The 17,368-nt window shown below is 37.3% G+C and overlaps 1 protein-coding gene across 19 annotated transcripts in view; it reads right to left on the reverse strand.

Moving 5' to 3' along the window:
- The window catches only part of LOC129770692 (protein tramtrack, beta isoform), a 618,642-nt gene that overhangs the window by 455,206 nt on the left and 146,068 nt on the right, over positions 1-17,368 (reverse strand). Inside the window, exon 1 of one of the 19 annotated variants that reach the window (XM_055773764.1) lies at positions 6,627-6,646. The exons of the other annotated variants lie outside the window; for them this stretch is intronic. The gene's annotated coding sequence lies outside the window, so the exon portion shown is untranslated. Of the gene's footprint in view, positions 1-6,626; positions 6,647-17,368 lie in introns of those variants that run through there. 19 annotated transcript variants of the gene reach the window in all.

Consider the following 17,368-nt stretch of genomic DNA (forward strand, 5'->3'; position numbering starts at 1 on the left):
CAAGGGGGAAGTAAAGGAAATCGGGGTTTTCGAAAAAAAAAATTTGATGCCAAATGTCTTCAAATTGGATGAAACGTCGAGATCTACTGTCATCTCGAATTTTTTTTTTGTCAAAAATCGACGCTCTGGGACTTTGTCGTTTTTTTTGGAATACGAGTGCCAATGAAAATCGTCATATCGATTTTTCATACTGGACTCCCTGATAAATGCTGATTTGCACGATAAAGTACCCTTTGCTAAATATTAGCTTATTCGGACTTCATTTACTATTGTCGCAGATATCAAAATTTAAGTTTTCTGAAAATTGAAAAATCACCCAAGGACGGAGTAAAGGAAAATCGGGGTTTTCAAAAAAAAAATTGTTGATGCCAAATATCTTAGGATTGCATGAAACGTCGAGATTTACTGTTATCTCGAAAAAAAATTTCGTCAAAAATCGACTTTTCAAACAAAAAACGACCAAGCGCCAGAAGGTTAATTTTTGACATTTTTTTTTTCTTGAGGTAACAGTAAATCTCGACGTTTCATCTAATTTGAAGACATTTGGCATTAAAAATTTTAATTCGGAAACCTCGATTTCCTTTACTCCCCCCTTGGGTGATTTTTCGGTTTTCAAAAAACTCAAACTTTGACCGCTGTGCGACACTAGTAAATGAAGTCTGATTGAGCTGATATTTTGCATACAGTGATTTTCCGTGGGAATCAACATTTTTAATCAAGTTCGCTCTGAAAATTCGAGATGGCCATTTTCATTGGCACTCTAATATTCAATTTAAACGGAAAAAATTATCATCGTCCAGTTTCATATTCGCAAATGAAAAGCCGAATATCCGGCTATCCGGCCTCAGAGCTTGCCGGATATCCGATATCCGGTATCCGGCCAAACTACTATCCGTTTCATCACTACTCTTGATGTGCGCTGAATGGAAAGCGCAACAGGAAAAAATCGGGGCTCAACGTGTTAAGGGGATGACTTAAAAATTCTTCTTTTACTTTCAATATACGAAAAATATATGCATAAAAAATGAATAAAAACATTTTTTTTAATCAATTATATACAGTGTTCGACTATATACAGTGAAAAGAAATCCGAGACTGTATATAATCGAGCCTGACCTGTATTCACTTATTCATATCTAGCAATTTAGCCTCGTGCACCCGTGGCCGAGTGGTTAGCGTCGCACATTATCATGCCGGGTGTTCGGGTTCGATTCCCGTTCTGGCCGGGGGATTTTTTCGTCAAAGAAATTTCCTTCGACTTGCACTGTGATCACGCGTATTCTAGAGCTTGCCCCTCGGAATACATTCAAGGCGTGTTATTTGGCTTAGAAAATCTCAACTAAGTATTAATAAATGACGCTAGTTAATGCATACGTTGAGACGGCAAAAGTTTCACAGGGAACGTTAACGCCATTCAAGAAGAAGCAATTTAGCCTCATCACATTGGACACGTTTTACCAATAATCATACCCTTCGCATTGTTTCTTACAACCAAATATAATGGACTATTAATTAACGATAGATCTTCCCTTGTCTATCACATTAACCATGGCTCATGTTTCAAACATTACCATTAGTGAAAATCATCTCTACATCACCACTAGGTGCGCTACAATTTTGTTCCGAGCACCTGTGATCGCACTGATTTCAATTCACTACGTGCCCACCCCTCAAATATCTATCTTGTTCCAATCTGTTCCGTTTCTGGCGCACATTTGAATGGTTTGGAAGAAAAGCGAAAAATCCATCTTTCTATTTCCACCGATGTGAATCGCATCCGGCCGGCCGAGGTGTACTCCGGTGTTACATAATGCCAACACGAAGAGCCGCGATTTGCTCTCTCGCAAACACCCATTATTTAAGCCACATTGCTGATAACAGCATTTGTCGTGAAACGACATGCAATTCTGTTGCGCTTGATAGCGCCACACGCGCCGCGTATGCAATTCGTCGAAACAGAGTTTCGGTTTCGATAAAAAAAAAACGAATCGATCGCTACCCACATCAAACACACAAAAATTCGCGCACGCATACGCACAGCTACGCAACGCGAACCTTCAAAAATCGCGTGATCTTGAAAGCGCACATAAAAAACAAACCCGAACTTGGCCAGTAAGTCAATGGATTCAAAACAAACCCCCAAAAGCGTGAATCGCCGAAAAAAGGAACAAAGCGTAAAACGCGAAACGCACTTTTTACGCAAACGAAAGCGAGAGTGCGTGTGAATAACAGAACCCACCGAAAATTAAAAAAAAAAAGAGACAAACAGACAGCCACCAAAACATAACCTTGAAAAACGGTATCCTCCCCCAGCCCAGGATCCCTGGACCCCTTCGCACGCATTGAACCACGCACACGTCTACGCAATTCGCATCCATCGAAAAAAAAAACGCGAACCGACGCCATCGGTTTTCTTCCTCCTCGTCGGACGCCTTCTCCGGGAAGTTATTCTTTGCGCGAACTTTTTTGCACAACACGCGCTTTTTCGCTATCTCTCTAGAAGCGCGCATGCATACGCGTCTAATCTCACCAACACTAGCGAAACGCGCGCTGACAGGCAGGAGAGCCACAAGTGTGCGTGAGATGGTGCGTTAGATTTTTTTTCTTCTTCATTATTTTATTGCCGCTGGTGTGTGCTGTGCGAATTTGAAGTAGGCAATAAAAAAAAGTGAAGCAGCTTCGTGACCGAGCCAGAGAGAGAGAGGGGGAGTTGAAACTCAAAACTTGCGCGTAGATGTTTAGGGAGTTCACTGCCAAGGCAAAGTCCGCGCAGTGATGGAAGGGGTGATGAAGAAGAGGAAGAGGGGCGCGAAGGCTAAGACGAAAAAAAAAACGCTGGAGGATTTTGATTCACACTCGCAGATAAAAGCCTCTTTTGCTAACGAGAATGGAATGGCCGTCGGTCGCCCCGACTGTTCGGATGTGGAGTGGCGACGACGAAATGACACTGCGAAGTAGAATATTCGTTAGCAAAAAACAAGGTACGCGAACTTTTTTTTTTATTTCGGTTGAATTTGGCAAATGAAGAACGGATGCGTCGGGGCGAAGAGCAGGAGGAAGATGGGGCAGATGGGAGGTCTGTATGGTCTAGAGGTCTATGGTTTAGAATGCGTGTGGTTGTGTGTTTAGCTGGAAACGCTAAGCGATGACACGAGGTGCCAAGGGGAGATTATGTGCAAATTTTATGCTGCTTATTAAAATTCGGCGTCGGACTGATCAACCGGAGCGATGCGCGCGACATCTGGTCGAGGCTATTTTCGCCAAATTGAGCTATTGACAGCAGAGTGCCTAGAGGCAGTCAGTGTATTCGTAGTCTGTCTGATAATGGACTTGTTGCGATGGGAATGATCAAGTTGTTGATAACTGTGACGCCTAGCGGTGTTTGAACGCTTCTTCTATGAAGAGTCTTCAGCCAGCCGCATTCTCCCCGCGAAAATTGTCGATAATCGGTCAATGACATCACTTTTGGTTTCTGATGTCCGATGTGTGTTTCGGAAAGTTGATTGTCAGAATTTCGCGATGGTCGACAATGTTGGAAGATATAACCTGAATTGGTATGTGAATACGTGGTTGATGAATGAACATGAGCAAATGCAATCTGTGTGAATGAAGCTCCGGGACTCAATCTATATTCGTTAATATTCTGATCAATTGGTTTCTTGAGAATACTCTCTCTGGAGAGAGATCTCAGAGAAGCATTCGATGACCTGAACCCACCGAGCGCGATTCGAACATCACAGTCCAGAAAGTTCGACTCTTCTACAAGATAATGCGCCGGGTCACAAGTAACTGATCGTGATTCAATTTTCAGCTCGAAATCGTGGCTGTGTTCTAAACCATCCTCATGACCTCCTTCTTTTTCCAAAAACTTTTGTAAAATTCAAAGAATATTCTTTGTATTAGGAAGGCCTCAACCGGAGGGTTGAACATTTTTTAAAATGAGTGCTCTAGGCTTCCGTATCGCTATTCAATCGATGTAAAAAAAAAAATCTCAATTGACACACTATGTAGTTGCTTCAAAAAATTTATAAAAATGACCTTCATAACCCTCGGTACTACAAACTACACATCATCAACTTCATCCCACAATCGCTGACGGCTCTACTGTAATCGTCCCAATTTTTTTCCATCCTCTTACTCCAGTGAACCAATTCGCACGCACTTAACGCAGAAAAAAAACACCACAGTCCGGTTACGCAACTCAAACCGCGTCTATCCCAACGTCCCCCAAAAAACTGTGCCAAGGCCGTTGGTAATCAATTCCGCACGCATATTTTCGAGGCTCGTCTCTGGGCGAGGGTCTGTGTGTTGGTTTCATTCAGAAAACAAAATTCGGGGAATCTGTGAGCGTAAACAATCACCACCACGCACAGCGTGGACTGTGCGTAAGAGATGCGTAGACGCAACGCGTGCGAATATTCGCGCGGTTTTTTTTTTGCTCCTGTTTGCTGCTCTTTGTCACCCCTCAAATTTGATGGTGGTGACGGTGAGTGACTTTACTCCGCGACCCAAACCAAGAGAATACAAATATCTGAGTGGCAGTCATTTTTGTGTCTGCCTAAACTGGGAACCTTGAGCCGGCAGAGAAGCAATCTTTGATGCATGGAGTTGCGAAAACCCGTTTAGGATTGTTTTAGTTTTCAAACCAAGATACTCTTAACATTGTCATTGAACCGATGTCGTCGCTGGAGAGGAGGTCTTGAAATTGGAAGCACGTGTATAACTGTGGCCTTTGGGCAAAATTAAAGCTAGGACTCCATAGATGCAACAAGTAGTCTGCGACCTTTAGGCACGCTACACACAGTCGAGGTTTCATCAAAGAAATACGATGCGACAGTCCACACTTTCAACATAATTGACGTATGGAAAATTGTCGTGTTCTATCCGAAGCGTTGATTTTCATTTTCAGTGGAATTCCATGGTTTAATAATGAACGCAACGTAGAGATCGCTCGATTAAAATTGCTCTTATAGGTTCGTTTCTTGATATTGGTGTTAGGAACTTTTACCTTGCAGATGTTCTGTGGTCAGATAAATTCATGAACTTTGAGGTGGTCAACGGATACTGAAGTTGTCCTGATTTTGGGGAAGCCGTGTGGTTAACGTCACATTCGTCAATTCCCGTTTTGGCTGGGGATTTTTCGTCAAAGAAATTTTCTTCCGACTTGCACTGAAGTCATGCGTCTAAAACTTGCGATTCAGAATATATTCATGGCGTGTTGTTTGGCAAAAAAAATCTCAACTAAGTACAGGTAAACTTCGATATAACGTACATTTCACTTTCAAAATTAAGCATAATAAAGTACTCACAAACGTAGTCTATAATACATTAGTGTGTTGCCGTTTTATTAAAGTTAATGAATAGCTTCAATCAGAAGACGAAGCCAGCCTTTATCATGATGTATACCTTCGTACTGTTGATTAAAGCTTGATGCATTTAGAATCCAGAATCACAAAACCAGATGTATTTCGGAATTGATTGAAGGTACAAAACTTGTTTTAGCATCACAACACAGATAATTCATTGTTCTATCAGAAAAAAAATATTGAAAAAAATTTTCCTAAAAAAATAAAAATGTAAAATGTACGTTATATCGAGGGTACGTTATAACGAGGGTACGTTATATCGAAGTTTCCCTGTACTACTAATAAAAACGACGCAAGTAATACTTGCGTTGAGACGGCGAGAGTTCCAATGCACCCAAACTAGCGATGACAGAAAAAAATCTTCTTCAGCAGGAAAAAGAGATGCCTTTTCTAATTCGAAAATTACGCTACGGAGCACAATTCTGTTTCTTGTATTTGAAAGATGAGAAAATTTACTACAGGATACAGTTTGTCAAAGTTCCAAATTTGAGGGCTTAAATGACACAAAAAAATGTATATAATCTAAAATTGTATATACAGCCATTCCATCTCAAACCGATATAGTGGTTCTCAGAATTTCGTGGGAAGTGGAAATTTTGTTCTTTGTCGCAAACCATTAGACCCGTATTTTTTTTATTTTTTGTTAGGGTGACCATTTCCATTTTAGGGTGGTCCACAAAATCAAATTTTTCCACTTTTTCCAAAAATGACTTTTTTCAAAAATTCATAACTTTTGAACTACTGAGCCGATTTAAATGATCGATATATCAAATTAAAGCCAATTAGCTGACCTTTTTTGAAAAAAAAAAAATACCAGAGTGGCACAAAATGTTAATTTTGGTTTCGTTATTAATGATTGTATTTGTTTTTTATAGTTCTCATGGTCTCGGGACCAAAGGCGCTATATTATTTTATATTTTTTATTTTGGAAAGCTGAGAATTTTTTTACATAACATATCTCGAAACCAGGGAGGCGCTTTTTCTTTGTTTTTATGTTATGATTTTCCAAAGTTTACCGTACGCAACCAAATGACTCACTCATTGATGTCTTTGGCTTTGCAATCATTGCATCAAACTGACGCCATTTCATTAAGGGGGTATTCTAGTGTAGAGACACGAATTTCGGACGTTTTTTCGAACTCCGTAAAAATAAAACAAAGAATATTTTTAGTATCCATTATATCATTATTCGTTTATCTATCTTTCAACAATAAAACAAAAATAGGACGGAAAAAAAATATTCATAATTAGAATAGTTACATGCTGGTGAAGTGAGGGTGTTCAAAAAAAAGTTGTGCCATGGCGTACACGATTCCAGTCCTTCTGGTTATCTGAAACAAAAAAATCGAACAGATTCTGAATCAGTAAAGATGTCGCTATGGCATGAACCTCGGACAAGTCAAAAACATGGGTTTTAACAAAATGGCGGCCGTTTGAAAACAAAAATGCTGTTTAAAACGTTTTTTTTTGCGTTTACCGATTTTTTAAAAATAGTAAAATTAAAAAGTTATAATTTTTTATTGGTTCATGCGATAGAGAGATGTATGCAGATTATTTTCATATAAATTTGACATAAATCGGTTCAGTAGAACTTGAGATATCGTGTACGCCAGTTAGAAAAAAACTAGTTCCGAGAGAAACGCGTTTGAAGTTCATTGTGATGGCCGTAACAGGTTAGATACCACATTACTAAGATGGCTCTAACTAGGTAAATAATAGGATTTTCGATAAGTCCTTTCTAGAGTATATTCTTGAATGCCTAAACTACAGAAATATGGTAAAAAAAAAATTTCGATTTTTTCAGATTTCTAGACTAGAATACCCCCTTAAGGTTCTGAGCTACACAATTGTGTGGGAAATCATCAAGCTAGGCTATCGTCAGCTCACCAAGAAAACAAATATTCTGGAATTTTGTCAGCGATTTGGTTTCGCATGACGGTAGGAAAACTCTCTCCACAAAGGATGACAGCTAAACTAATCTAGATTGGCAAAATTAACAGAAAGGGCTTCTGTTGAGAAGAGCGCAAAAGGAGATAAGTGTGTTTATATTTAGTTGCTTCAAGCCATCAATACATGGATATTTGTATGCGTACGTACATGCTTCATAACCCTTACGTAAAACAATAGGTACATCTTCGCTACGCTGAGACCCCATTTGTATCTGCTCCCGAGTGCATTGGCCCTGTAACGATATCACAATCGCCTAATTTTTTTATGCTATGAATGACGATTGTTTGGTGTTGCAAATTATGCAGTCGTAATGATAAATATAAACAAGGAGGGGAGATAGCGGGAGGGAAGAATTTACGCTAGGGTATTGGTAATGAATCTCTGCTGAGGCAAATATTCAGCCTTTTTCCAAGCAGTTAACATTGTTTGTTTTCTGTCATCAATGCATTGAACAGACGCTATGATGAAGCAGTGCTACTCTTTTCGAGGTTGTTGAGATTAACAGAGAGAGTTTATTTCGTTTATTTAATCACCAAGAAAGTAAATGTCGTTCTGAAATTTTTGTGATGTGATTTGGTTTCGCTTGCCAGTAGCAAAACTTTTTCCACTAAAGATGACAGCTGCGCTTATCTCAAGCATGTATTGTTCTGCGAGCACAAGAATGCGTCATCAAACAATTATCGTCAAATGTTCTACCACTAAACAAAACATTTGAGGGCGAGTAAACTGGTAGAAAAATTATTTCAAAATTTTCGTAGCATTTTAAGATAATATCCGCAGTGGTAAACAAGCGATTTGAATTAAACTACAGCGTAGTTCTACGTCAATAATGCGGTCGTGTCTTGAACACAACCTCCTATAATTTTTTTATATTTAATTTTTACATAACATATCCAAAACTCAGAGAGGCGTTTTTTTCAGTTTTTGAGTTATGATTTTTCAAAGTTAAAATGTTTTTTTTTGTGTAGGTAGCTTAATGGGTAGAAAAGAGGAATAGGTATAGTTATCGGTAGATATTAAGAACAATGAAAAACAAGTAACAAGTAAAGGCAAGAAATGTACAGATGACTAGTGGGTAGGAATTAAAATTCATCTGTTATATTTTTCATATTTTTTATTCTAGGTGTAAAGCATGCTTAAAGCTACTTTTACAGTTTCACAGAATGTTCTTCTTCCGAGAACGAGAATCGTTTTACGATAATATAACTTTCTCTACATTTCTTGCCTTTACCTGATACATGTTTTTCATTGCCCTTAATCTCTACCGATCAAGCAAACCATTTGTCATGACAATGTCATGCGAAAATGCGAAAACAGAATAGAAACTGAGAGAGGTTGGCGCTCATACGGTATGACTCATACTTGCTACCGATAACTATACCTATTCCTATTTTCTACCCATAAAGCTACCTGCGCAACAAAACATTTTAACTTTGAAAAATCATAACTCAAAAACTAAAAAAACGCCTCTTTGGTTTTTGGATATGTTATATGAAAAAACTCAGCTTTCGAGAAAAAAATAAAAAAATATATAACGCCCTTCGTCCCGAAACCATGTAAGCTATAAATAATAAATACAATGAATAATTACGAAATAATGACGGTAAACTTTGAAAAATCATAACTTGAAAACGAAAAAAAAACGCCTATCTGGTTTCGAGATATGTTGTGTAAAAAAATCTCAGCTTTCCAAAAAAATTAAAAATAAAAAAATATAGTGCCTTTGGTCCCGGGACTATGAAAACTATAAATAATAAATACAATGAATAATTACGAAGTAATGACGGTAAACTTTGAAAAATCATAACCTAAAAACAAAAAAAAAACGCCTCTCTGGTTTCGAGATATGTTATGTAAAAAATTCTCAGCTTTCCAAAAAAATATAAAATAATATAGCGCCTTTGGTCCCGAGACCATGGAAACTATATAAAACAAATACAATCATTAATAACGAAACCAAAATTAACATTTTGTGCAACTCTGGTATTTTTTCAAACAATTTCAGTCAATTGGCTTTAATTGGATATATCGATCATTTAAATCGGCTCAGTAGTTCAAAAGTTATGAATTTTTGAAAAAAAATCGGACCACCCTAAAAGGGAAATGGGCACTCTAATGAAAAAAATTATAAAAAATACGGGTCTAATGGATTGCGACAAAGAACAAAATTTCCACTTCCCACGAAAATCTGAGAACGACTATATCGGTTTGACATGGAATCGAATCATATGAGGGACTCAGAATGAAAGAGGTGTAAATGACATGTTCGATTTTCTCTCTTGGTCATAACTTAGCTGCAAAAACATTCCCAGCTGTATTTGATAATGTGGAAGATAGGTCGGAACCTCATCTATCGGATTCTATAGCAAACTCAAATTGAAACGTTTTTGCAGTTGAGTTATTAACTAAAGAAAAAGTTGATGAAGAGAAATCAATCAAGTCACTTATACGCCTTTCCTTCTGAGCCCCTCAATTAGTTATTTGGGGACTGCGACCATCTTGGATTTGTATTTTTCATGATCTACTACATTCTAATGGCACTTTAAGGCAGTATTCTAGTCTAGAAATTTGAAAAAATATTTTTTTCCCTTCATATTTCTGTAGTTTAGGCATTCGAGAATATACCATAACATAACAATGAACTTCCAACGTGTTTTTCTCGAAACTAGTTTTTTCAAACTGGCGTACACGATATCTCAAGTTCTACTGAACCGATCCGTGTCGAATTTATATAAATACAATCTGCAGACATCTCTCTATCGCATGAACCTCTGAAAATCATTTTTTTAAATTTTACTATTTTTTGAAACATCGGGAAACCTAAGAAAAAGCGTTTTGAACCGCATTTTGTTGTTCAAACGGCCGCTATTTCGTCAAAATAGATGGTTTTGACTTGTCCGAGGTTCATGCGATAGCGGCATCTTTACCAATTCAGAATCTGTTCGACTTTTCAGATAACCAGAAGGGCTGGAATGTAGAATGTGTACGTCATGGCACAACTTTTTTTTGAACCCTCTCACTTCATCAGCTCTTAACTATTCTAGTTATGAATATTTTTTCTCTGTTCAATTTTTGTTTTATTGTTAAGAGATAAATGAACAAATAATGATATAATGGATAGTGAAAATATTATTGTGTTATTTTATAGTTTGTTATCTCTTGTTTTATTTTTGCGGAGCTCGAAAAAACGTCCGAAATTCGTGTCTCTACACTAGAACACCCCCTTAATTTGATACCCATATTTATGGGGTATTGGAAAAAAAATCACCGCTCCACCGTTTTGTAGTGGTAGTCATTTTGGATTAGAGTTTTTTTTATAAATAACTTTGTTCTACTAGTCAAGCCCTTTCATTTGATACTCATACTGATGAAATTTTTAAAATATATATACAGCCACTCCATGCCAAACCAACATAGTGGTTCTCAGATTTTCGTAAAAGTGGTAGTTTTGTTCTTTATCGCAAAAGAGACCCGTATTTTTTATTTTTTTCAGTAGGGTGACCATTTCCATTATAGGGTTGTCCGAAAAATCAAATATTTTCCTCTTTTTTCCAAAAATTACTTTTTTCAAAAATTCATAACTTTTGAACTACTAGACCGATTCAGATTATCGATATATCAAATTAAAGCCAATCACCAATCAATGGTCTTTTTTGAAAAAATACTATACCTGCAGAAAATTAGAATCCTGCTCTCGTTATTATAGATTGTATTCGTTTTTTATTGTTTTCATAGTCTCGTGATCAAAGGCGCTATCTTTTTTTATATTGTTTTTCTTGGAAAGCTGAGGATTTTTCACATAACATATGTCGAAACCAGAGAGGCGTTTTTCTTGTTTTTGATTTACGATTTTTCGAAGTTAACCGATGGTTCGAAAAATCATTTTTTTTCCTTTTTGTCCAACACAAAAATTCATAACTTTTTATCTGCTGGACCGATTCAGATGATCGACACATAAAATTGAAGCCAATTAGATAGTCTTTTTTGAAAAATATTAGTCTTGCGAAAAAAATGGATATTGATTTTGTAATTATTTATTGTATTAGTTTTTTTATAGTTTAGATGGTTTCGGGACCAAGGATGCTATATTTTTTTTAAATTTTTTCTTGAAAGCTGAGGTTTTTTTACATAACATATCCAAAAATCAGAGATGTGTTATTTTTCGGTTTTTAGTTATGATTTTTCAAAGTGTCACATGTTTTCAGTCTTCGTTCAATATTTCTATGCGACTAGACTGGATGTATGCGACTAGAATTCAATCAATTGGCCAATGTGTCATTTTTTCAAAAAAGGCTAGCTAATTGGCTTTAATTTGATATATCGATCATCTGAATCGGTCCAGTAATTCAAACGTAATAATGATTGTTTGATGATTTTAAAAAAAAAGTCATTTTTGGAAAAAGAAGAAAAAGATGATTTTTCGGACAACCATAAAATGGAAATGATCACCCTACTGAAAAAATAAAAAAAATACGGGTCTAATGTTTTGCGATAACGAACAAAACTGCAACTTTTCGCGAAAATCTGAGAACCACTATATCGGCTATAAAAAGGCATAAAACTTCGAGATCTGGTGTTATCACGAAAAAAAATTTTTGAGCAAAAATCGACTTTTTGAGACTTGGCTAAAAATTCAAAACTTTGAGTGCTTTGAGGTACTCCTAAATGTCCGATTGAGCTGAAATTTTGCACAGGTCATTTTTTTGGACCAATAAACAAAATGTACATGGTCGTTTCTTTAAATTCGATGATGAATTTTTTTCCAAAAAAACCATTGCCACCCTAATACAGTGATAGACACTCGTTTAGCCGCACTTGAAAAAAAACTTCCATACCTTCATTGCCTCTCAAGCTAACTCCGATTTTCGGCCAAAAATTGTTTTTAGATGGCACCAGATCTAGACGTTTCATGCATTTTTTAGGCATTTGGTATCGAAAAAAAAATTCGATTTTCCGAATTTTCCTTACTCCTCCCTTGGACGATTTTCGAGGATCAAAAAATCAAATCTTTGAGCGCTTTGAGGCACCCCTAAATCATGTCCGATCGAGCTGAAACTTTGCACAGATAATTTTTTTTGGCTAATAAACAAAATGTACATGGTCGGTCTTTGAAATTCGATGATGAAATTTTTCCCATACATCCATTGCCACCCTAATACAGTGATAGACATTCGTTTAGTCGTACTTGAAAAAAAAACTTGAAACACTTACAAAACAACTAGGAATGTTCTTTTTATCGGGATACTTATTTGCTGTAGTGATAGTATATTTAAGTCACTTTTATTGAAAGGACGCGCGTCACAATCACACACACACACACAAGGCGGCATCGGTGGATATAAACATTCAAACGTCGTTTTTTCCCGAGATATACGTTTAGCCGCAGGGCATAAAAATCGAGTTTTCGCATAATTACCAAGCCTTTATCTGTGTTTTTTTGAAAAAAATACTTGGGAATGTTCAATATACAAGATGAATATTAGATGGGCAACGTAAGAAGTTGGTCAGATTAGTGATTTACGTAGAATTTTAAGGAATGACGAAAGGTATTCTATTGACGGAAGAGGGGCGAAAAATAATAAATATATTCAGTGAACAAAAGTTTTCTAATCGCTCGATCGTAACAAAAATTGGTCTATCTGAGAAAGTGGTACGGAATTTTTTTAAATAGTGCCAGAAATATGGGATATAACGACCAACAATTGGGAACACCAAAGTTACTTTGCGTCTTAAAGGTAGAATAAGACACGAAGCAACCAGGAAACGATGTCCTGCTCATACATTAAGGCAGAATCGGTTGTTCCAGTAACGAAGAGACATATTGCGCGCATCTTGAATGAGTCACCAAACATCATGTGGAAAAACCTCAAGGGAAGCCGAAACTGACCGCCACCCATAAGCAGAACCATCTCATTTTCGCCCGACAATACATGGAATGGAAGCTAGAATGGAGAAATGTTGTATTTTCCGGCGAAAAAGTTCAATTTGGATGGTCCGGACTGTTACAGTTGCTATTGGTACAATTGAAGTCGACGGCAGATGCCGTGAGATCGAAGCGAAACTTTGGGGGCGGAAGTTTGACGGTGTGGGGAGCCGTTTCCTATCACAGCAAGCTTCTCATTTGTTTCATTTTCACCCGAATGAACTCCGAAAAGTATCTTCAATTACTGGTGGACGTTTTGATTGGCCATATTTAAAATAACGCTACCGAGGATGTCGTTTTTTCAACAGGATTATACATAGATCCAAGTTTCCAAGCAATCAAAGGCATGGTTTGCCGAGAAGGACATTCCGCTTCTCGAGTGACCTGCTGGCAGTCGATTGCAATCCCATAGAGAACCTATGGAGAATTCTGGCCGAGATGGTCTATGCAAACGGATGACAATTTGACAACATTTCCGGTCTCAAGGCAGTAATTCAGGAATGTTGGGCTATAATCAACATGGCAGCACTTTAAAAGCTGTCTGACTCAATGCCAAATTGAGTTTTCAAAGTGATCCGAAATGGAAGTGGACATACTAAATATTAGCTACCGATTGGACTCGAAATTTGCCGCAAAAATTTTCTTTTATTGAAATTTTAGGATGCGGCTAAACGAATGTCCACCCTGATTCCACATATAGTTGATTATAAGTAGTATTTTGATAAGACTGTCTGCAAAACAATGCAACAATACTAAATTTGAAAAAAAGGGTCTGGCCGGGTAAGGGAGTAAAAAGTGCCCCCAAACCAAATCACTAGCTGTATAGCAAATATTGTAAAGGATATTAAATAAGAAATTTTGGTGGTTTATTTGAACCCCTATGTGGTTTGACGTAGGATCTATAGTGAAAAACGTACTTTTTCGTTTATTTCACGCCATCCTCAATAGATCCGAGATAAAAATTTGAAAAAATATTGAATGTACATCTTACCACGCTGTATCAAGAAAAATTATCAAAAAAAAAATTCATCAAAAATTTTAGTACTAGAAAAAATATTTAAATTCTGAAATTTTTTTTTTTGGATTTAGAGATTCAGTACTACTCTAATTCATATTTAAATGTGCTCTTACGGTTTTTCTAGATTGATAAATATCTTCAAACTGTTTTTTTTTTTCAAATATCTAATAATAAAAATAAAATTAAAAAAATACACAGTACAAAAAATTTTTATAGATTTTCTGGCATTTCGAAATTTTGAAAAAAAAAAAAAATAACTTTGAGACCCACTCCTGCTCAAATTGCGTTCGTATGTGTCTTTTTTCTACATGTGGCGTAATTTTTCCTGAATTTTTAAGAGCATTGTGTGACACCAAAATAATTTTCTTCATCGTCCGCATTATTATTTTTATTTTTTTGAAATCGATTATTTTATTGTATTCGTGGTTTTCAATTGAAAGATTAAAATAAAAAAAAACTCAAAGTCTCAAAGTTATTTTTTTTTCAAAATCTCGAAATGCCAGAAAATCTGTAACATTTTTTTGTACTGTGTATTATTTTTTTTTATTTTATTTTTATTATTAGATATTTGAAAAAAACAGCTTAAAGATATTTATCAATCTAGAAAAGCCGTAAGAGCACATTTAAATATGAATTAGAGTAGTACTGAATCTCTAAATCCCAAAAAAAAATTCAAAATTTAAATGGTTTTTTTAGTACAAAAATTTTTGATGAAATATTTTTTTGATAATTTTTCTTGATACACCGTGGTAAGATGCACATTCAGTATATTTTTCAAATTTTTATCTCGGATCTATTCAGGATGGCGTGAAATAAACGAAAAAGTACGTTCTTCACTATAGATCCTACGTCAAACCACATAGGGGTTCAAATAAACCGCCAAAGTTTCTTATTTAATATCTTTTACAATATTTGCCATACAGCTAGTGATTTGGTTTGGGGGCACTTTTTACTCCCTTACATAACCACTCTTTGGAAATATAAAAAACAATTTTTTTGATACCGCGCAACACTGAAAAAATTCACGTAACGTGAGAAGGGCTTGAATGGGGAGGGGGTTTATTGGAGGGCGAGGTTGCGTGACTGTATTTGCGTTACGTAAGGGGAGGAGTGAAATTTTATTTCGATATTTTTATGAGATTTTGACCGATAATAACTAATGGCACTTGTATAGAACAACAAAGGTTGATGGTTGTCAACAAAACATTGTCGGTATGTTGTCATTCTACAGTTGATTACCTACGTAATCGTGTAGTACATATCAATACTCCGGAGTCGGTGACAACAGTACATGACTTTCTTCGGTTTTGGAATGCTGACATTCATTTCAATGTTCAATATCAGTTGTAAATGTTCTGTTCATTATTATAAGCATTTATTCAACAGCCTTCCGTTTCAAAAACTCCTGAGATATTAAGTTGTTCATGAGTGCATTGTGCATTGTGACCTGATTCTAGAAGCTTCGCACTATGGACAGTGAACATCGCGGAAACCATGGTTCTATGACTAATCAGCCGAAGTCAATCATACCATAAAAATCCGATGCTGCAATATGATACCCGTTGAGGCTCAACACGTTCAACGGAGGAGCAAAGCACCACAAACGCGCGCTGATACAACCATAACAAAGCTGTTACAACTGTGCCATTATTATCGATTTGCCTACTCTCGAAACAAAACCGCACAAAAGGCCAATTTCCGTTCGCTCTATGCGTCGCGTTTGGTTCTGACCGTATCGACGTAAATCGCTGATTGCGGCGCATACCTTGGCTTATGGCCCACTCGAGCCCACTCGAATCCATCCACGCACGAAACGTAAACACAAACAGTGCGTTTGTGTACATTTACTTCACACGCAGCTCGTATTACGTTTGGGCCAATTCGCTGACTGACGAAAAGCGCTTCAACTAATTAGATGCGTGCAATTAATTCCTGTATGGGCCCCCGCTGTTGAGCTTCCTCCTTTCTTTCCTTGCAGTTTTACCTGTGCTGATTCTGAATGCTGTTGTTTTTTTTTTATTTCGGCATGCTCACGTCACCCGTCACTGCAATTTTTTCCTTCTTCATTATTTTTTTTCTCTGTTGGCCACGAAATATTTATACAGCATTTTTTAACGCATCAATAATTTTTAATGAGCTTTTTTGTGCTCTCCACCTGTACGTGTGTGTGTGTGTGTGTCCCTGTGTGCGTCTTCTGGGTGAGTGGCGTTGGCAGATTGCAATGCGACGGTTGTTGTTTTGTTGCATTCATGTTTTTTTTGTTTCTCTCGCCAGAGGAACACAACCGCGATGCACTGATTTTGTTTCGCCAACTTGACTTATTGTTTAGGACCGAGAGGATGGCTGGCTTCCTTCTTCTGGACAGCTATTCCGTTCATTTGGGCTACTGACCGCAGCCCAGTCCCAAGTCACCGCCGCGGTGCCAGCGGATGCACGCTGGCCGCTTGGATCCGCCCCCGAGTGTGTTTGAAGACGTGCTTTGTTGTTATTATTCGCTGGTGATTTATATTTTCTTAGACGAATGCGTTTCATTGTGGTTTTTTTTGTTGTTGGTTTTGTTGCTGCCGCTCAACCTTCTGCATTCCGGTCTGAGTGTTTATCTGTTTCGCACAAATACATGCGTTTCACACCGCACAAAACTGCACACGGAAAAGGAAGGCGCGCGTGTTGGCTGCCATCGGGGTGGCTGTGAGTCGGTTTTCAATCGCATAATCGTGATTGTGTGATACTTGACCTCGTACCACCCTCAGAATTGTGGACGTCTTCTCCTAACACCCGAAGTCGCACTTTCGTCTGACGTTTCCGAGACAACAGAAGTCGCAGCAACAATAGCTGCCACAGCGGTGTCAGGTCATGGTTATATGCGTTTGAATTCTTTGGAGGTTTTTTGTATCAACTTTTTTTTATTTGTAATATTTTCTATATCACTTCTTTGTATTACAATTAACAATTGCACGTTCGATGCGGAAAACAGGCTGAAATCTGGTTTGAGAAGCAATCAGGTTGATGCTCCGTTGATGCTCCCAAAAATATTTATTATATAAAAATTTGACTAGAAAATAGTCACATACAGGCAGTGGCGTAGTGTAGGAGGGCGGAGGGGACGGTCCG

This window comes from Toxorhynchites rutilus, chromosome 1 (assembly GCF_029784135.1).
Source record: "Toxorhynchites rutilus septentrionalis strain SRP chromosome 1, ASM2978413v1, whole genome shotgun sequence".
NCBI classification, from domain to species: Eukaryota; Metazoa; Arthropoda; class Insecta; order Diptera; family Culicidae; genus Toxorhynchites; species Toxorhynchites rutilus.